This window comes from Pan paniscus, chromosome 13 (assembly GCF_029289425.2).
Source record: "Pan paniscus chromosome 13, NHGRI_mPanPan1-v2.0_pri, whole genome shotgun sequence".
Lineage (NCBI taxonomy): Eukaryota > Metazoa > Chordata > Mammalia > Primates > Hominidae > Pan > Pan paniscus.
The window spans coordinates 83,752,291-83,774,970 of NC_073262.2; the positions used below are offsets into that span (position 1 = coordinate 83,752,291).

Consider the following 22,680-nt stretch of genomic DNA (forward strand, 5'->3'; position numbering starts at 1 on the left):
AAAAGGAATGAACTACTTGTTAACAGGAAGTCACCTGGATGAATCTCCAGAGAATTATGCTGAGTGAAAAGAGCCAAGCCCAAAGATGACATACTGTTCTATTCCATTTATATAACGTTTGTGAAATGGTAAAATATAAAAATGGAGCACAGATTAGTGGTTGCTGAGAGTTAAGGAAGGAGTGGGGAGATAATTGTGTATGGCTATAAAAGGGCCATTTGAGTGATGCTTGTGATAATGACAATCTTCTGTATCTCATATGCCAATATCCTGGTTGTGATATTACATTATAATTTTGTAAAATTATAATTAGGAGAAACTGGTAAAAGTACATAGGATCTCTCTGCATTATTTCTTACAACTGCATGTCAACATACAATAAAATGAAAGGTTTGAAAAATGTTTAAAATCATATTTAAAATAGTATGTAAATTAAATCAGAAGTAAGTTTGCTATGATGTTTTTAAGTGTCAATGCTTATGCTTGTGAGCATCGATGCAATTTTGTCCAAAAGCTAGCTATGAGGATGAACCAAGGACCAACCTCGTCATGAGAATATCTCATTTTGCAATATTACTTCTTAGACACATGTTCTTCCCAATGCCTTTGCCCAAACAGAACCTGCTCACTTCTGATTAGTGAATAGTCTACATTATTCAATAATATTTTCAATATCTCAAATACTGAGTTCACAGCATGTGTTAATTAAGGACATCTTCTAACCTCAGTAGAATATAATATTGATTTCATGCCTGGTTCCAAACAACTATCTATTTGTAGTTAATAAGTTTTTTACATATCATTTAAGAACTTTTTATAGAATTTAGCACCTGGAAAAGTGGCATTGCTTATATTGACCTTTAAAACACTGAATAATATGAATATCAACAAATGAAGGAAATAGGCATATCAGTAGTAGAAAGTTTTTATCAGGGCAGGAAACAAAAATCAAGTATTCCAATGTATTTTTCTTGTATTAGGGAGCTGCAGATATACTGCCTTTTCTGTGCCTCACCCATGCTGGGCTTCCTTTGGTGATCTTGCATGCCTGCTCCAGTCCCATTAGGTCGGTTTCTTCAGGTCACATGAGCCAAAACCCGTTGAGTTTTTTCCTCTACAACCCTATTTTACAGCTTCCCCTGAGTACTCAAGGTTTTCTGTAGGACTTCTCAGATACGTTTTTTTTTTTTTTAAGGCTTAAAGACTAATAAAAAATAAAGAACTACTAAATCAGGAGTACAAAAATAATGCTTTATGTTAAGTGTTTTGACAGATGAACATTTTAACACAAAATTTTACAATGGACGCTTTTCTTCTGCTAGACCTATCTGCCTCTCCCTGTGGCAATGGGTGCAATCTCTTTTAGAAGATTAAGGCCGAAGTCTAAAAACACAATCCTTTGTGAAAGTTGAGGCTGGGTTCACAAGGTCCCAATCCCATTCCCCTTCCTCCTCCTCCAGGGCATAAAGAGACACTGCCCTTTATGCATTCCCTACTTCTTTACATCTCCTAATAGTTCTCAACTTTTCTACCTTTGGACATCTGGGCATCAACTAGTGCTGTCTCCAATGTACTTACGGTTCAGCCAGGAGCACAGAGAGCCTGAACTATTCCGACTGTCTTGTTGAGAATAGTCCTCAACCCAGGCCTGTAGAACTTGTCAAAGTATGAGAGAGAAATGGTTTTAGTATTTTATTACTTTAATTTCTGCTTTTTTACAAATAATTTCTCCCTTTAAACTACTGCATTTCTTTTTACAGAGAAAGAGTGAAGCTCCTATTTCTGTTATATTTATAATAAATTTACATTCACATTAAATGTGACAAATATTTCTTTAAATGGAAGATTTGGAGGGTAGTTTTTTTGATTTATAAAATCCACAGAGAAAAGATTTGTTAAATCGTATGCCAGTTTTTAGATTTAAAATTTACTTAATTTAAATTAAATTATTTAATTTAATTTAATATATTAAATTTTATTTAATTTTAAATAAATTTAAAAAACATAATCCTTTGTGATTGTGATTTGTGATTTAAAATTTATTTAATTTTAAATAAGTAATACATTCACATGGTTTAAACTACAAAACTACAAAATGTCTCCCTTACACCTTAGCTTCCAACTCACCTAATTCTCCTCTGTTGAGGTAATCTTTTCAGCTTCTTGTCTATCCCTCCAGAGATACTGTACACATATAAAAGAAAATATATATCATTATACAAGTGGTAGGTCCCAAAACATGATTACACATCTTGCTTTTTCTTCCACTTTAGCCAAATGTCTTAGAGACTGTTCCATAGCAAGACATAAATATTCACTTCATTTTTACTTATGAATTACCATAATTTATATAAATAGCTCTACTGATCAATAATGAGTCTCTTAAAAAATAATGGTATAATCTTGTACTTATATCAGGTCACACACAGGAAAATACAGCTGTAGGTTCTCTAGTGTAAAATACATCTCTAGAAATTCAACTCCTTTTTTTAAAAAAAATCAGGGAGTTGTTATATCGACTATAGAATTTTCATGTACTTAATAAATGTGTAAAGAGAAATGGTTTTAAATGGTGTTTTAATTCAAATTGGTAACATGCTATGAATTTTATGAGGAAGTAGATCTTAAGATATGAAAATTATATGTGTACTTCTTTTTGCTTTTGTTTGTTAGTTTTTATTTTCTCCTCCTTTTTTTTCTTTTTCTTTTCGTGGTCTTCTCTTTTTCTTTCCTCCTGCCTTTCTTACTTTTTCTCCGCTCTCCCTTCCTTCCCTCTTCTTTCCTTCTATTTGGTTTCTATCAATGGTCAGATTGAGAGCCGTGTAACCACTAGGTGGTGGTACAAGAACATAGGGAGAAGTATTTTTGTAAACAGACTGGGAATTTGTTTTGATTTCCTACTCAGTTTTTAAATTGCTATACCCTTGGGCCCTTAAATACCTCCTAAGGGATGCCATTGTGATTGCTGTTTAGTAGTTGAGCCAACATAAAATTGATGTTGAGCTTTACAACAGCTGTTATAGACCACTTTATGTTGATGCTGAAGCTTTTTAAAAATGCTACTTGCATGAAAACGTTCACTCTTCGGTAGGAATCTGTTAAGTTTTCGGAGAGATTCGAAGGCCTTGCTTATATTTCTGGCTGATTTACAGATCTTACAATGTTGCAGTTGAGACTACTTAGAATATATACTCCTGCTTTATATAGCTGACTGAATTTTCAGTAAAGACATGACAGTTTCCTAGCTACTTTCTATGGAAATGACAAAAGGCAGCTGCCCGCTATGATTTTACCTTATTGACTACAATTCAGTGTTTATGCACAACCTTGTGACATTGATCTTCATCTTAATGGCTAAAATATATTTTTTAAATGTTTTGAAATTTGAGATAAAAATATTTTTCTGTATATGAATTACCTTAATTTTTGGAAATGTACCTTTTCTCTTTTAATATTCTGAATATGTGCTTAGAAATTTTGGATCAGTTAATTCTCTTTAAACCACAGAAGAAAGTAATCCAGTATAAATATTGAAGAATCTTTGCTTCCATTAGAACTGTATGATCATTTCAACACTTAAACTCTGCTGAAATTCTGTTTAATGCATTTAGTACAAGAGTGTGGTTGTAGTTATCCTGTAAAACATTCTTCTCAGAGCTGGCACATGTTCTACACTTATGTAGTGTCCTTGTTGGATTTGTAGAAACGGATCTACAAGGGCTCCCCTGCTTTGTCTTAGCATTTTTATGTCAACTTGAAAATCCCTATCTTCCTAAGAAGTAACCTTACAACAAGGTACTTACTGATTTACTTGGATGAGTCAGTTATTTTTGGAGAAGTGTTGATGCATATCACCTCATTCTCATAGGGATTGAGGGTTCTACATACCATTTTGTGATCTGCAACGTTTAAATCAATTGAACTATAGTGAAATCTCTCCCCTGAAATGGCTATTACACAGCTTGCAACCTTTTGTTTAAGAGATTAAGTTTGCATCTCCTCATATTATCTCCTTGTAATTGGAAAACTTTCATTTTGACAGAGAAAATGTGCCAGTATCCCTGTGAGCCTTGCCACAAGCCAATGCAGAATGCCATCTGGAGGATGCATGCCCAAGTCATGCAACAGCCTCCTGTCGGGATGTATCTGGAACTTTGCAACAGAACAACTAATAACATCTTAAGCTCCATTTGTCTAGCTCGCTAGTCCTCTTGGCAGAGGTCATACCAGCAGTGGTTTTGTTGATTTGCTGCATCAAATGTAATTAGGTTAAAGCACTCACTGACAGAGCCTCTGATAATGGCATAAAACCCTCAGGCTTAAATTTACCCATTGAGTCAAATTTAAGTGGATCAACAAAGACATACTAATTTCATCACTAGAACAGTAAAACAATTATTTTTAAAGGTGCTTATTTGGGACAACAAGATTTTCCTTTCTTTGGATCTCATAATTGTTTTATTTTTATTTTTCTTTTAATTTAATTTAATTTATTTTATTTTACTTTTTAGTCGCTGGCTTCCAATGAAGTGGTTGATGTCTCTGACTAGGAAAGACGGTTTCATGTGTACACAAGCCATATATCCCTTCTGAATCTTACTCTCGAGTACCCTGTGGAAAATGATGAGATGTTTTTGTCAGGTTATATCCAAATAACTTTGAACTCTACCAGTTGCATACTCATAAGGGTAGCAGTAACATTATTACTGACCTTTTAACCCTTGCTTACCGGAAAACTCCAGTTGTACCAGTGGCCTCTTTATAAATGAGTCACTTTCAGGCTATGACTAAGATGAAGAAAGCATTACTTAGGGTTAAATTTAGGGCAAGTCTGGGCCCAGAGCACAAGACAGGCTTTAGTTGTTGTTAAGAGCCATAAGAAAACTATGAAAAGCATTTCTGCCTTATGCAGAGAAGGAACAATTCAACAGAAATAAGGTTTAACAGTTTCCTGCATAAATATTGTAAAGCAAGTCAGCAAGGGTCTGTGTTAGAGTGAGAGAGAGCTTGCAGGTGGTCTCAGCAGGAAGGAAGCACTTCCCTGGAATGCCTATATGGATGATCTGGATGAAGCTTTTTAAGAATTAGCAAAGAAATTAAGTATGATGGAATAAACAAGATAATAATAATATGTGAAATGTACTCTTTTAATTCATTTATAAATTTTCTCTTGTGTTCACTGGTTTTCAAATATACCACCAGCACTAGAACTCCTAAGAAATCACTCTGAAATTTCCAGGGCATGGCAATGATTTCTGGGGATTTTGTACCTCATTGTGGAATTTGACTTAGTTTGAGTTCTAGGTATACTGCTTTTGATGATAGCAATAGGCACACGTGAGAATGAGGTTAAGTAAGTGTTTATTTGAGGATTTAATATTGTACACACTCTAGGAGTAAAGCAATTATCATGCTGTTAATTTCATATTCATGTATGGCTTATTTGTTTGTTGTTTACCTCTCTGCATAATGAAAATGCCATGGAAATCTGCTTCTTCTAGCACTCTAATTTTAAATGAAGCTAAATGTTATGTATAATTTCAAGATACAGATTGCTAATTTCATTCTATTTTAAATACTGTATGCATGAGAAGCTTCTATGTTCTTGCAGAATCCATCTTTAACCAGAATCGAAGCATAATTTTCTAAGTAATTATGGAATAGTTAATACATTAAAATATGAATCAGAAGCATCATAGGCATATTTTGAACCATATAGTTTTCTAAACCTACATATATATGTATATGTGTGTGTGTGTGTGTGTGTGTATTCCCTATCTCAGAATTAACACCTTAGTTACTTTTCTGACAAATAAAATATAGTCAGAACATAATCTCTCTTATTGCTCCTACTGATAAATTATTTGCATCTGGCTTACTTGTAATTTGGTGGCAAAATCAATGTTTGGTGAAATGATTCTGAAAACTTCAGGGGCACTATAGTTTTCATTTATTTCCATGATATGCTATTTTTAAAGAACCAGTCATTGCCAGAATTCTACGTTAGTTCATCTTCTGAGAATATAATGGGGAAAAAAAAGAAAGAAAGAAGTTCATATCTAATGTACATGGAGTTTTCTTCTCCAGTCTGATAATTCACTCAAGTAACACGCCTCAGATTTCACTTCCAGGCCCACCCTTGCTCGTCTCTGCTCAATACCAGAAACTATGTGTCATCCAAGTTTTTCTAATTTTTTATTTTTTCAGCAGGTATCACTGTGTGCCCACCATGTGCATGAATAAAGTCCCTATTTCTGGGTGGCTACAGCCCAGTTGTGAAGATAACACATAGATGTGAAATATTGAATAAATAATACCACAAGTCAGTATACATTTAAATATGCCAAAGGCAGAAATTGTTGAGGAAATTCACTTCTGAAAACTCTTAACATAGTCTGTAAAGCTTAATATTCGCCAGTTGTTCAATTTCCATTGTTATTTACAAAAATGAAGCTTTGAATTAAGGAAAAAAAAAAAGCACCATCTGCCTACCCATGCAATAATGCTTGGTTTTATTCCCAAGCATATCAACCACTGGCTTGGCATTTTAACTAACTGAAGTAATTTTCTCATTAGAGTGTGTCTGTGTCTACAAAATGCATTTTTCCTGGTTACTCATTTTAGTATTTCTGCTCTCTAGCTCTGCCTATGCTGGACTTGAAGCTTTCTGTCTGTAAGTACAGCCACCTTGTTAAATGATTCATACCTTCTAGGTACCTCAAGTGCAGACTATACCTGATGCCCCTTCTTTTCCAGTTACTTATTCAATCAATCCCATCAATCCTTTTATTAATTGATTGTTTAGTCAATATTTATATTGAGTGCCTATTTTCTGTGGGCACAAACGGCACATACAGGCCTTTAAAGATACAGAGAAATGTAGAGTATACCTGCCCTCAACTACATTTCAAAGAAAAAGTGCATATAAAAATATTCTGTCTGGGCTGGATGTGGTGGCTAATGCCTGTAATCCCAGCACTGTGGGAGGCTGAGGTAGGTGAATCACTTGAGCTCAGGAGTTAGAGACTAGCCTGGCCAACATGGCGAAACCCTGTCTCTACTAAAAATACAAAAATTAGCCGGGTGTGGTGGCACACACCTATAACCTCAGCCACTCTGATGGCTGAGACATGGAGAATCTCTTGAACCGGGGAAGGGGAGGTTACTATGAGCAGAGATTATGCCACTGCACTCCAGTCTGGGCGACAGAGTGAGACTCTGTCTCAAAAAAAGAAAAAACAATCTGTCTTAAGTAGAATGTTCTAAGTGTCAGAGAGAATGTTACACATTTATTCATTCAGTCCATCAATTTATTTAGCAAACATTTATATTTATTGAGCATTGTGATATGTCAAGCATTCTGACTCACTGGAGATACAAAGATGAATAAATCATATATGGTGCCTGCCTGCCTTATATGAATTTAGAGTAAGTTGATACCATGGTAGGCTAGAACTTTGTTCCTCAACGTTTGTCTGAGAACCAGGAGCATTGGCATCACCTAAGAGCTTCAGAAATAAATAATTTTAGGCTCCATCCAGATATACTGAATCAAAGTCTGCATTTTATTGAAGTGCCCAAGTGATCCAAAGTGAAGTTTGAAAATCACTGGGCTAGAAGGATTATGGAATGCTTTTGTGGAGGAGCTGAAATAAGTAGATATCATCAAGTTTTATTAAAAGAGGAAGGAAGACTTGTTAAAAAGGATTGGATAAAATCTGAAATCTAATTTAGGATATGGGGTTTTCAGAGCTGGTTGGGAATGATTATTCAAACAATGATGGGAAATGACCCAATAGTTGGTTGATGATCCAGAGGGAGAGTAGTGGTGATAATGTATGATAATATGGCACTCAAAGCTTAGAGAAAGATGAGTGGTCTAGATTCTAGACTCTAGAAGTAGCAATGGGACACTGATGGTGATGCAGTGGCTAAAGGCCAGATTTTCTCATCCCAAGCATGTAGAGGTAAACACTCATATTCTCACAGGTGATATTTAAATTAACTTTTAGGATTTATATTTTTTGAATCCTAAAATTACAGTGAAAGTCAATAAGTAGATACGAATCCAGCTAGTAAAATGTTTTTATATATGCCAGTTTTTTTCAAAATACATTTAATTTATTGGACCTTAAATATGAGAAAAAAAGGAGGTAATCTTAATGGAGAAAGGCTGTTTACATTTTTATCTACAGAGTTATGTCTTCATAATCAAGAGAAGTCCCACACAAGATTGTGAGAAAATGAAGTTTATCTGTAGTGGCTTTATGTACTTCAATCATCTTTTTGTTATCTTCCTCTCAGTTTTTGTAATCCAACACAAGGAAATGAAGACACCATATGGTCGGAAGTCAATAAGAGTAATATTGAGGGAACGGTGACCTCCTCAAATGCATTGGTTTTTGTTTTTGCTTGAGACAGAATTTTGCTCTGTCATCCAGGCTGGAGTGCATTGGCGTGATCAAAGCGCACTGCAGCTTCCCATGCTTAAGCTATCCTCCCATATTAACCTCTCAAGTAGCTGGAACTACTGATGCGCACCACCATACCTGGCTAATTTTTTAAGATTTTTGTAGAGATGAATTCTCACTATGGTTGCCGGGCTGGTCTCAAATTCCTGAGCTTAGGTGATACTCCCACCTTGGCCTCCCAAAATGCTGGGATTACAGGTGTAAGCCACCACACCTGGCAAATGCATCATTTTGAATCACAGGATCTCAACTGGCTTCTGTCCTCCTGTGAAGTCAAGTCCTCCACACAGGGATACTTCCCCTCACAGGTTTGAAAGAATTTAAGGTGCCAGTGCTGTGTAACCTTATGACAATCATAGACAAGGTACCTTTGCTCATTGGGCCCTTAAGACTGCCTCCGCAGATGATTTCATTTCTGAGATGCTTTAAAAGTGACATCCATATCTCCTGTTTTCTTTTTTGACATCTGTTAGTGTGGCTTTAACATATTCAGTGTGCTTTAAACACATGACTTATCTGCACACAAACCTGAGCTGACAGGGAGAAGCCTGCAGCTCTCCAATAAATGACAGACTTAATCAGTGAGACATAGAGCCTAGAGCAGTGTCTTGGATAAAGTCTACCTTACAAAACAGAGACGATCAGAATACTTTCATTGCTAATGTTTCAAATGTTCTGCACAATGATAAATTATTTTTTTTCTGAATAGAGTGCTTTGAAATAACTTGAATGGTAAATCTAGAATTATATATTCTTAGCCAATAATACTTCCTAAGTATAGAAAGCTGGAGAAGTAAATGGGGCTACACAGGGGTTTGGAAAAAAGAGTTTGCTAGCTAGAAGTAGCGTCCCTCAGTGAAGTTTTATAGCAGACTTAGAAGGTTAATTATCTAATAAGTTGGAGTGCTATTTTCAAAGCTAAATTATTTTATTATAATTCAGATAGATTATGTTGTGGGGTAAACTTTTTTTACATAGCCACAGAAAAGTCCTATCATGAAATAAATTAGCTATATTGAACATTAGTAAAGTTACAGTGTTTAAGGGATAATATTTTTCATTACTTTGAGTTCTACAAGTAAAGGTGTTTGTTACACTACAAATATGAGTTAAATGGCAAATGAATATTTCACTGATGGCAAATCTTTAATATTTAATGGTAGATTTGATATTTTACTTATAAAGGTCATCTGGAGCCATGTACCGTATAGTAAATTACTCAAATGATTGATTTTTTAAAATATTGTTTTAGGTCAAAAAATAAAAGAAGATGGAAGGAAGGATGTACTGAAGGAAGAAAAAAAAAGAAAGAACCTGTGACTATGAAGTAAGAACAATTTTCCTCATTTGTATTGAAAATTCTCTTTCATTCCAAATAGCAACAGCACTGGCTTCTTGATTCCTTCTAAAGAAACTGGCTGGTGCAGTGACTCACTCCTATAATCCTAGCACTTTGGGAGGCCAAGGCCAGCAGATCACTTTAGGTCAGGAGTTCGAGACCAGCCTGGCCAACATGGCAAAACCCCTTCTCTACTAAAAAATACAAAAATTAGCTGGGCCTGGTGATGCGCCTCCCAGCTACTCAGGAGGCTGAGGCAGGAGAATTGCTTGAACCCAGAAGGTGGAGGTTGCAGTGAGCCAAGATCGCACCATGGCACTTCAGCCTGGGCAATAGAGCCAGACTCTGTCTCAAACAAACAAACAAACAAACAAACACAAGAAACTACCATATCATGGCCACAAACCTTTGAATATATGTGTTCCAGTTCCAGTGTGTTGTCCCAAATAGGTTTCACTGTTCTGCAGTTGGTTTCATGCTTACATGCTACTTAATTTTAACAATCACTTATCGATCATTATTTCTACAATGAAAGCCACACTATATATGTGAGTACACTATCTATATTATTACCAATAATATAATTTTTAGCTTGATTTTTTCATGTAGGAAAATGAGAATTTATAAAATAACAAATCATATAATTAGAAACTATAGAGTAGAATATTCTCCTTTATTCCTCAAAAGATAGCTGCATTTTAATAGAAATTTCATTAGGATTAACAAATATCACTTCTGAAAATATTAAGTGTAGAGTCAAAAATTATTTTTCTAACCTTAAAATTAGTTTCATATTTTTTTCCTAAATATGTTGAGATCTCAAGTACTGTCAGCTCTATATTTTGTTTCTCTTTTAGCTCATATTTTGTTTTCATTCAAACTTCTTTGCCACCACATGAGAGTACCACCAGTGAGGACTCAAAATAGCTTTCTCAGTTAAGGAAAAAAAAAAAAAAAGTGAGAGCTGATGGAATAGCTGTTTAGTGACTGGCTACTTGAGTCCAGCCCATGGAAGAGAAAAGTGTGGTAGCAAAAGTGGCATCACAGAAATGATTATCAGTGGAAAAAAATGTCACACATCATGTGGCCTCTGTCTGTTAATTTAACATGATGCATTTGAGTGTAAAAATAATGGGCTTTGTCAGCCTTACTAATTATCTATGCTTGTTCTAGAAGTCAGGATCATGAAATGCCTCCAAACCACATGATTTAACAGGCTATTTTAGACCTTTACTTACAAATCTCTAAGCAAGCAATTGGTAATCCCATTGGAAGGCTCTTCTGTAGTTAGGGATGCTGTACTGAGCTGGACTTGAATAACACCAAAAGTAGCTGCAAGATGGTGGAATAACTGATTTTCCGTAGTGGGTTCTTTAGCCTGGTAGGACAAGTTTCCTAGTTAATGAAACTGTTTTGATGCTGAAGCACTTCCCTATCTCATACTGCCTCTGTTTGTCCATTATAGTTTAAATATACTGCATTGTTCTTGCAAGTTCATAGTCGAAATGTATATATTTTGTAATGTATATATATACATTAAAATGAATATATATTTAAACTATAGGTTAATAGTAGAAGCAAATTAGCCTATTATAACTACTTACATGTGCTTCTTTGGTGTCATCTTTAACATGACCTTTAGAAAGCAAGAACACGGTCAGGAGATCGAGACCATCGTGGCTAACATGGTGAAATCCCGTCTCTACTAAAAATACAAAAAATTAACCAGGCATGGTGGCGGGCGCCTGTAGTCCCAGGGACTCGGGAGGCTGAGGCAGGAGAATGGCGTGAACCCGGGAGGCGGAGCTTGCAGTGAGCCGAGATCGCGCCACTGCACTCTGGCCTGGGCAAAGAGCGAGACTCCGTCTCAAAAGAAAAAAAAAAAGAAAAAAGAAAAGAAAGCAAGAACACAAGCTGGCCAGATAGTGCTTCAATATTGGAAACTATTAACACCTGAGAATTTACTGGCGGACCATTTTAAGAGGGAGAGGTTTGTGAATGGGATACTATGTAGAAAGACCTTGCCATTGAGGGCCATTTTTTTCTAATTCTTCTAGCAAGCTGGTCAATGTGTGTGCATGTGTGTGTGTGTGTGTGTGTATGTGTGTATACAGTCATATTTACATTTCGACTACGAACTTGCAAGAACATGTCTTTGTTCATAACTTCCCTGGATCTTGGCAGTATGTTGGGTACCCAGTGACTCTGTAATGCATGTTTGTGAGGGGTAGATGTTCTAGTGAAAGCACATGAAGATTGGGATGAGAAGCCTGGGTTTCAATTCTCTTTGATGCTTACCACCTGTGTGACCTGGGTAAGTCACTTAACCTCTTCAAATCTCAGTTTATCACCTCTAAAAGAACTATAATATCTTTTCTATTTCTAACATTCTAATTTGTTTGAAGATCAAATTTGATTATGAAAATAGTGATAATAAAATGATCTTAAGCCCTCTATTATTATTAATAACAGTAAGTAAACTTTAAAATATGATCTAGCCTTATAAATTTTTAACATTTTATGATCCTTCTTACAAAGTTTAGAGGAGCATTTTCTTGCTAATATTTTCTATGCCTCTACATTTGTATGTAGTATCCAAGGAATATAATCTTTTTAGATCATTCTGGAAAGAAAAATCGTTATTAAGGGAAGAAAGTGGGAGCTTAGTTAAATATCCAGATTCACCTGCCATCTAAGAGTTATGAAACAATATAATCAGATGAAGACCATTATTTATATAGGTTCTCCCCATTATAACTAGATTGATAACCAGATTTAGATATGCCATTTCAATGCATGTCTCACCAACATGAAATAATTAGTAAATTAATATACATCAATAATGCTTCTTTACTTTTTAACAGTAAAAGCTAATTGTTCAGCTAATGTCTGCATTAGGTAAGCCACTTAACCCACTCAAACTTCAGCTTTATTCTTATAAGGTGAGAAAGTGGCATTGAATGATCTCTAAGGCCTTTTTTGGCTCTGAAAAGATTTGGATTTCTGATCTTGTGTGTCTTTGAGTATGTCAAAAGTAAACTATGCTTTCACATCAGGAAAATAATCATTTTAAACTATCTAGAAGTTATTCTTACATTAACTTATTCACATCCATTATAGCTCTTATCACAGCCTCTAATTATCATGTTTATTTATTTATTTTCCTGTTTAGGGTTTGGCCTTCTGTGAGACCTGAGACTGTCTTGATCACAGGTGGCCAATGCCCAGAACAGGGAGCACCTGGCATATAAAGGAGGGTCCAGTAAATATTTGTTGAATTAAGGAATGAATGAATTCAACTTTATCTCCAGGGTGCCGTGTCTTTATTCTTTATAATAACATCACTGGGAGTTCAGTAGGATGTAGTAATGGTTGAATCTACTATTTATGTAAAATAATTAATAGAGGAAATGATTAAATGTTTTGCTTTCTATGTATGAGAACCATCTATAGTTTACTAGTTTATGGCTTTATTACTTTAGCTAATCAAGAGTGGGATTTTCATAAGAAAGTTGTTTATGTATTTGGTTTCTTTAACACTAAATTTGATTAGCTATTTTGTATCTAAAATTTATGATTGGCTGTCATACTTGAGTACATTGTAATATCTAGATACAGTCTTACATTAGGTAAATAAATTTGCCTGTTATTGGCATGTATTTTCTTATGACAGAAGAATGTTTGTCACCATTAAATGAGAATTGTAAATTTTAGAATTCATTGTGAATAGCAATATATCTTGAAATTTCCTATTGAGATATTAGAATATACATACTTTTCCACACCTCACTCATGTAGTTTCCCATAAGATAAAAATGTTTGAAAATCTTGTCATTTATCCTTCACAAACTGACTGAATTACTTTGTCAACATAGATTCAAGTTAAGGTCAATCTGGTTGCTATTTTCTCAGCTTTAAACTGGTTGGAATAGTAGATCTTTATTTGTAAGACATTAAACAGTGAGCACCACCAATGAAACTTTTCTCCCAGTGAAGTAAACATTTTCAAATTAGAAAAAAAAAATCAAATTGCTTGGGAATACAGAGTCACAAAAATCAGTGACAATTAAGCCTGTTATTCCCTGTTATGGGACTCTCTAATAATAAGTCTCTTGAAAAAATAAAAAGGGCATTATCTTTCATTGTCATTATTTATATACAATAGGAACTAGTTTTTCTAACAATGCCAGTTTCATCGATGAACTAACAATTTGTCTTCATTCAAAAGCTGTCAAGTTATGGTGGAGTGTAACTATGACAGTTTGTTAGAGGCAAACATTTGTAGCTTTCTTTTCTTTTCTTTTTTTTTTTTTTTTTTTTTTTTTGAGACGGAGTCTCGCTCTGTCGCCCAGGCTGGAGTGCAGTGGCGCGATCTCGGCTCACTGCAAGCTCCGCCTCCCGGGTTCACGCCATTCTCCTGCCTCAGCCTCCCAAGTAGCTGGGACTACAGGCGCCCGCCAACACGCCCGGCTAATTTTTTGTATTTTTAGTAGAGACGGGGTTTCACCGTGTTAGCCAGGATGGTCTCGATCTCCTGACCTCGTGATCCGCCCGCCTCGGCCTCCCAAAGTGCTGGGATTACAGGCGTGAGCCACCGCGCCCGGCCTTCTTTTCTTTTTTTTTAATAACTTGTTCCCCAGTAGATCTGGGAACCATTCCTGACAATAAAGCTAACCCTATGTGTGTTTCATAATCACACTTGAGATTACAAATTAGGCAAGAGGTAAAAACAAAGCCAGTGAGACATTAAGGAACACAGGCTTTGGTGACATGGCAGAGAAAACAGGACAGAAAATAATTTACTTGCCTGTAAGACATTTGTAGTGCCTTGGCCACTGTGGACAAAATCACTCTTCAGTATATCCTTGCTGTGTAGCAAGAGTTGAACAAGAGACTCTAATCATAAACTTGTTTTACTATCACACCTGCATGTATACATATTTATGTGATACTTTTATTTTGACTATTTTTGAACTGCAAAACACTGCATATTAATCGAGTAAAACTGGTTTTGAATTGTCTTTTTAAAAGGTGCAAATTATGGTTTCAAAGTGACCTGATAGAGGTGCAAATGAATGTTAGCACAACATTTCTAAAATGGAATTATTTTAAATATATGCATATAGATATGAATTCAGAATTGGTCTACTTCATTTTTTTGGTTGAGGATTTACTGCCTTAAAATGGGAAATAAATGTGTGAATTCTATCAAGGGTGTGAAATTCTCCATTTGTACAGACTGGAAACTTGGTAATAATTATGAATATAGCAATAGCAGAAATTATACAAAAGTTTAGCAACATTTTAATTTTAAATGCAAGTATTTCAAGAGTTTAGAATCTACTTGGAGAGGTTTTCTTGCAGTCTTTGATATTAAAAAGAGATTTCTGAACAGCCTACAAATCTAATTTTCTTACAATTTTAAAACAGAAAATTGCATTGACTCACCTTTTCTATTTCTAAAGCTGCTTATTCAAAGTGTGTCTGAATCTGATAAACCCATGAGCCCCAACTTCACCCAACCCAAGCAAAACTTAGCCTTTTCTCTCTTCTCACATCAGTGGACAATGGGCCTCAGCTGCTGGGAGCATTAGAGAAGCTTGCCCAGTCTCGAGGCCAGCTGGAAGGCCAGCTTCCCTGCTTGTCAGCCAAAGAGACACTTGGCACTGAGTTACCTTAGGGCAGAGGTTTAACATGGTTTGAATGAAGCTTGGATTTTGAAGTATCTATCTCTTTAGGTTGATGTCACTGGGAGTCCAAGACCCCTCTTTCATTAACTGGCTTCTCACATAGATGGCAATGATGACAGAAAACAGCCAACCACTAAAACAGTTGGTCCTTTTTTTATTATTTGTAATTTTGTCTATTTGCATGAGAGCCTGGCAGCATATGGCCTGATGAATTAAAAAAAACAAAACCCTGTAAACTCTCATCTGCTGGCCAGAGCCTCCAGCTCATGGCATTAGCAGGGGATAGTGCTGCTCCACCTGCCACTTGTCTGGAGGGTGGGGGAATAAACTGATGACCTACTAGGCTTCCACAGCCAAATAGCACTCAGCTAATACCATGATTGAATTCCTAACAGTACTGTCAGAAATGACTAGAAGTGGTAACACCCACTGTTTCAATAGTAAATCTGATTGGCAAGCTACCTGATCTCTGCCCTACCTAATATTCTACACTAATTATACCCTATCAGACCAGCAGGAATTGTGAGGGAGCAGAAGTGCTTCTAATCCAATGCACACAGATCAATTTTGAGTAGAAATACATAGAGATGTACACTCACATGATCATCTCAGGATAAAAGGGAGTAGCAAGTATACTTAGGAAGAAACAAACACCTTCACAGTGCATCTATTTACTTAATTATACACTTGATCTTTTCAAAGTCAAATATTGATATGCTTTTTGGATTTTTATATTTCTGAATTAGCCATTTTCTTTAAACACAAACTTGGGGAAAGGGAATTTATCGTATTATTTGTCTTGAGCACTAAACCTTTCTTTGGCTAAAATAAGGAAATTACAATTATTTGTTAATATCTTATAATTGAAAACAATCGCTAACCTTTTTTTCTCTCTGTTATTTTGTGTGTATTTAACTTATGATTATACAGCATCAACAAACCCTACAAGTATATAAACAGAAACAATGTATAGGCTTTCATTAATTAAATGGATTGGTGTAAAAGTAAAAAATAAGTCATTCAAAATTCAAACTGAGTCTGCTAACCCATTTTGATCTAGTCGAGAAATTTTTTCCCTACATTTTAATATTGCTGATTACATTTACACTACAGGCATGAATCAGCATTGCCAGTGATGACTGCACATCTTTAGTATAAATGCAAGAAAGGAGGAAATAATTTAGGAGTAAAAGCTTCTATGACCTTTTCATGTGAGGATTTTCTTGATAAGCCACAGCAGACAAATCTAGCATTGTGAGATTGGGCAGATAAGACAGCAAATCCTTGCTAATCCTAGGTATTGCTGTCTCACTGAGTCCTAAAACAACAAACAACAAACAACAAAACCTCTATGAGGTAGGTAAGAGGGAATTTAAAAATATTTAACAACCAGTAGAAAGGGGACTGACCAATCAGGATGGCAGCACTGGAGTAGAATCCCAGAAGCCCCTTTACTTGTTGAAGCATTGATGCTTTGGTTCCTGAATTTGGGGAGGTCAAAGGATTCTGGTATAGAATGGGACATGAGGACTGGTGGGCTTTCATAGCAGTTATTTACCAATGTATGGAAGTGTTTTACTGTTGGTTAAACAACATGGCAGTCAGTACCTCTGAGTGCTGGCTGAACATCAGTCCCAGGGGCAGGCTTTATTTTACAGATGAAGACATTGTGGCTTAGAGAGGTAGATTAACTTGTTCAAAAATCATCCAGTTAACAGGAAACAGAGCCAGGATTTGAATCCATATCTATCTTGCTCCAAAGACTGAGTCCAATCTTTTTTACTGAGATTCCCTCTGAGTAATGTGGATAAAGACATCAGATACACCCTAGCAAGTCACAAAGATTGAGCGAGAGCAGAGAAAATCTATTTCAAACTCAACTGGTTCTTTGATATTAGAGTGGTACATGTTCCTACATGTAATTGGTAGTTAATAAGTTTGTTAGAATAAAATCTTTTTTGCTGCACTTCTACATAGACAGATGTGTGTAAAACATATGCAAGTCATCTTTTTAGGTAAGATGCAATTGTAAACAAGAGCAAGATACTATTTTTAAAAAGAAAAACACCCTCTGCAGTACTCTGTAGTATTATTTGTTTACAGCTGAGGTAATTTAAATTGAACCAAACTAAGTGATCAAGTTTTGCTTCAACTCAAAATGAATATAAATTACTAAATCTCAAATTGTAAAGAAGATTTAAAGCAAGGGTGTGCAATCTTTTGGCTTCCCTGGGCCACACTGGAAGAAGAATTGTCTTGGGCCACACATGAAATGCACTAACACTAACAATAGCCCATGAGCTTAAAAAAAAATCGCGAAAAAAGATATCCTAATGTTTTAAGAAAGTTTACAAATTTGTGTTGGGTGTGCATAGGACAAGCTTGGTTTAAAGTTTTAAGGTTTAAAATGTTCATATATAGACGTGAAATTTGTGTTGAGCAGTAACATGTAGTAAGTGCTCTGTGATGGTCGATTTCTTCCTGATGAAGTAAAAGAGATTTTGCAAAGTAATTGCAAATTAATGCTAATCAAGCTTTCTTCCTTCATATGATCAAGATGAGACTATAAATACACGTGAATATATAACCATTCTATTTAGAAAAATAAGATTTCACTAGATAAAATGTAAGTAGTGTATAAACAGATATGTCCCTAGATTATGAACAGATTTTGTTCCAAATATTTACTTGAATTCAGCATTCTGGAATTTTATATGCAAATTTCTATACATAAAAATGAAATGAGTAGATATATTCCTCAGTTTTACTAGTAAAATTTATTTTACCTATACTGTACTTCAACAATAGAACGAATTCTATTTTAGGTCCTATTCTCCATGTAGTATATTGTTAATAAGGGAAAACATTCTGAATTTTAAATGAATTTTCTGGAACACGTTTGGTTTCAGACCTCTGGTCTTGACATAAAATGAATAAACTGAATACCCACAGATTAGAGCACATCCTCCTATATTTTCTCAGAAATAAGACAAAGGTTCATCAAGTAAGGGGCTGAAGGATGAAGTTATTTACTTAGATTTACTATGGGTTTCTAGGACAACTATTTGAAAAATTGTAAATCTAAGTGATTCAAATTCTGACTATCAATGTAGATCATAGCACTTAGAACTTAGGAGCTGGATGGAACTTTAGATATGATTAAATTCAGCATATCATTCTAAACTGAACAAGCTGAATAACAACTCTTTCTCCTCCCTCTTCATTTAATTCATAAGCACAGGTTAGGGCCAAAGAATATCCACGCCTTTGCCTGGCCTGTTTTACTTGTTGGTAAGGTACAAGGTAGCCATATTGCAAGACAGTTATAGTTGAAGGCCCTGTGACAAGCAACGCTTATCTTTCATTACAACTTTCTTTCATTAAAGCATCCATTGTTACCAGAGTCTACTCATTGTGCAAATATTTCTTGAATTTCTCTCCTTTGTGCATGATCCCAGTTGATGGGTAAATATAGAAACCAATAAAATGTGGTTTTTATCCTCAAGAAGATTATGTTTTTGGTGAGAAGATACAAGTCTTCAATTCAAGAGTTTAATCAAGAAGGTAAATACATGCTTGCAAAATAAATGATTCAGATGAGCTAACACAAGCTCAGAGGAGGGAAAGAATGCTATATGGTAGAATTGAGATTGACTGATGACCCGTGGAAAGGCAGGATCACTGAGGCTGGGATCTAAACTATTTGATTAAGTGTGGATGAAAATGAAACAAAAGTACAGAATGTGGGAAAAAAAGAACTCAATACCAATTGGTGATTTATTGGAAAGAGTCAATGAGAGGGAGAAGTACAGGTTTCATGTGTGAAACCTATAGTAAGCCGCACTAATTTTCTAACCAGTTGAGTAGAGGCAGAAATAGCCTGATATAGTCAAAATGGCCTTGGACTTGGGGACGGAGGAGTTGTCAGGATACAGAGGTTCATCTCTTTAACATACCAGAAATGCAATTTTGAATAAAATGATCAACTTCTCTTATCTAATGCTTCTTGAAATGTGAAACAAAAGGTTTGAATTTAGTATCTAAAGTCCCACCCAGCACATGATTTCTAAGTGCTTGGATTCAATTTTGATGAAAATAGAGTAGTGAAGCAGCTGCAGAACAAAAAGGAGAAACCTTTTCAGAGGACCAGAAGGAAGCTGGAGTGGTTGGTGATATAGTGGGAAGTGATGCACTAGGTAGAGAAATCAGTGAGTCTTGAGGGGCATTTTGCATTTGGAAATGGTATTTGGGTCTGACCCAAGACTTTGTATTGGTACCTTAGATCCCCTTCTGCTAAGCATACCTGTTCTTTAGTTACCCTTTTCTCTCTTTCCCTGTCATAGCTCCTCTACCCCAACTGGATGCACCCAAATGGTAGAAGGTAGAATAAGGGGGAGATGCTCTGCTTCTCTTATTGTGGTTGTCCATGGATCTCTTGCTTTTCCCCTTTTATTTGAGCATTTTGAATTGCCACCAATATTGGCAACTGCAACTGTGCCTCTTTGGTTTGTATGTCCAAGGCCAATGATATAATAGCTATATCCTTCGAACCTGCCCAGACATACCTAGAGAAAACATTTTCAGGTATCTCTAGGTAGGTGTGAGCTAGGAGGAAGGTTAGTTAGGAGCAGAGACCAAAAAGAGATATAATGAATGCAACTCTATGAATCACAAGGGAAAAAGTCTCTAATTGCAGAAGGAGCAGTAACAGTTTTAAGCTGGAGAGCCTGGGTTGGTGCCCAAAGCATTTCTTTGTTTGCCAAAAGCTGCCTCAATGTGGTATTTCCATCAACACCTATTTGTTGAGAGCCTACTCTGTGCCAGACACTATTATACAGGCTGTAATTTTCTATTGGCTCTAAGCCATTCTGATACATAAAAATATAGTTTCCTCAAAAGAGATTAGTATTTTATAATCTAGTTCAGCTTCATGTGTTAGCACTTAGTCTGAATATTTGCCATTGTGAAAATATGCAATATCTATGTATTTTTCAGACATGAGCCAAAGTATTGAAGTGCTTCATACTTAATTGTTCTTCAAAGTATTCTTCAAAGTGTTCAATCTTTAACCAAAATATTTCTCAAGAAGTATTTCATGGATATACTTGTTATTTATTTTTGTTCTCTGAAAGAAATGCCTCCTGATGTTAAAAATCATTTTGCTAATATCTCAGTCTTATTCCTTTTTAGAGTCCTCTACACTCTATCAATATAGAACTAGCTACAGTTACCAGAAAGTGCTGTATTGTTTTGTGCCTCTGGATCTTTGAATATGCTAGACTCCCAGCTGGGAATGCACTTCCTTGCATGAAAAATGACCACACAATATTCTTTACCACAGTTCAAGAATCAACTCCTTTGATCAGCTCTTTTACGCTAATTAGAATGCCCATTTCCCCACTTGAGGCCCAATGTATTCTATATAAATTCCTATTGTTGTAATTCTCACATAATATTCATAATTATTTGTCCAGTTTTCTTTTCCCATCTTGTGATTTCCCATAAAATCATACGATTTTATGAACTTATTGAGGACAGAGATTATGTCTTATTTGTGGTTATATCCTCAGGGCACAAAAAAGAGAAACTCAATATTTGTTCAGTAAATTCATTGAATGAATAAATGAATCAATGAACAAACAAGCAAATGCCATATGCATGCATATATTCAACTCCTAGGAACACATTGTACTGGTATTTTATATCTTATATTTATTTATAATATATAAATAAATATAAGATAATAAATATAAGATAAGACCCTTTTCTGAAGATACTTCTAAGAAGTATCAGCAATACATTATATGGGATGCGTATAATGGTTCCTGGATAATATAAAGAAAGAAGGCATTCCTTTCTCAAAAAGGCAGTCTGTTATAAAAGTCTTTGTAAGTTGAAAACATTTTTTTTGAAAAGCAGAACCCTGTAGTTAAAGAAAATTCAGCAGCCTAAATTCTTTACTACATGTGTGGGTATAGTGAAAACATTTAGCTATCTGATATTACACTATCGTTGACTTCTCAGTTTTAGTATTCAGAGAATGACCTGAACTTAGCTGTGTTAAGTTGCCTGCTCCACAGGAAACCACCTCTGTAACTGTTGCTTGCTGCTTTCTCTTTAGGCAACACCCAAAGCCACTGTCAGATGTCATGGAGATGAGACCTCACAAGGTAAGTGCAAAGAAAACAGGAACAAATACATTTTCAAACAGAGCTTGGTGAAAACATTGGCCCAAGAATGATAGGAAGCACCGCCTTTTGGGGATCCCTATTTGGGCTGTGGAAGGGACATATAGCCCTGTTTTATATGGAATCATATATGGTGTGAGGGAAATGAGTCAGATCCTGGGTTCCCAAGTGGCCTATCTGAGACAGAAGCAGGCTATGTTGTCTAGACAAAAGGAAATGCTTTGTTTTTTGAGGAAATGTTATCAGAATTTTAAAAGCCAAATGATGGCTAGAGAATATAACTAAAATTTTATTGACACTTTGTTTTTTAGAAGGCTTTTTCCCTCTTTCTTTTTGTTTCATTCTAACAGTCTATCTTTTTGCCCAAGATGCAAATTGAAACTTAATTAAATCCATGATTCCAAAGAGATATAGGCCTTATTACACAGCAGGCATTCTCTGGCTTTTCTTCACATCTGGAGTTTTAAACTTTGGGGAATTAATATCATGTCTAAGATTTCTTGTAGTCTTGTTTTGCTAAATAGAGGATACATGGCTATTTTAAATGAGGGTTTCATAATCACCCAAAAATGCTACAAATTTCAATGTGAAATAGCTTTTTCCTACATTGTAAATATTAGATGATTAAGCATTCCTTATGCCTTTTGCATGAAAAGGCAACATAGACTTTATTAGATATCTGTGGTTCTCGTTCTTTGAGTATTTGCCTCCCTATTGACCTTCAGGCCTTTTGTGCTTCTTTAAAGCCGTTTCCATCCCCCCTACTTCCTCCTTCACAGAATGTAAGATGTCAGTGGAAGAAGATGAAACCAGAGGTTTTAAGAAAAGATTGGACAATAATAACTAAAACAAGCTCCTTTAGCTTTTATTTTTACCCATTTTATGTATTTTTATTGATATAAATTGCTTTATTATGATTATAGTTGAAAGTCAACATTTTGGCATATTAAAAAGACCATTTCCTTCCAACCTAGAAAATTCTATCTCATGTT

General features: G+C 35.5%; 1 long non-coding RNA gene across 1 annotated transcript; it reads left to right on the forward strand.

Annotated features, from left to right (window-relative positions):
* The first annotated feature begins 6,339 nt into the window (after positions 1 to 6,339).
* On the forward strand, positions 6,340 to 21,691 carry LOC134728703 (uncharacterized). Its single transcript, XR_010109399.1, has 3 exons — positions 6,340 to 6,673; positions 9,724 to 9,798; positions 21,622 to 21,691. It is a non-coding gene; the product is annotated as an uncharacterized LOC134728703 (long non-coding RNA).
* The last annotated feature ends 989 nt before the right edge of the window (positions 21,692 to 22,680 follow it).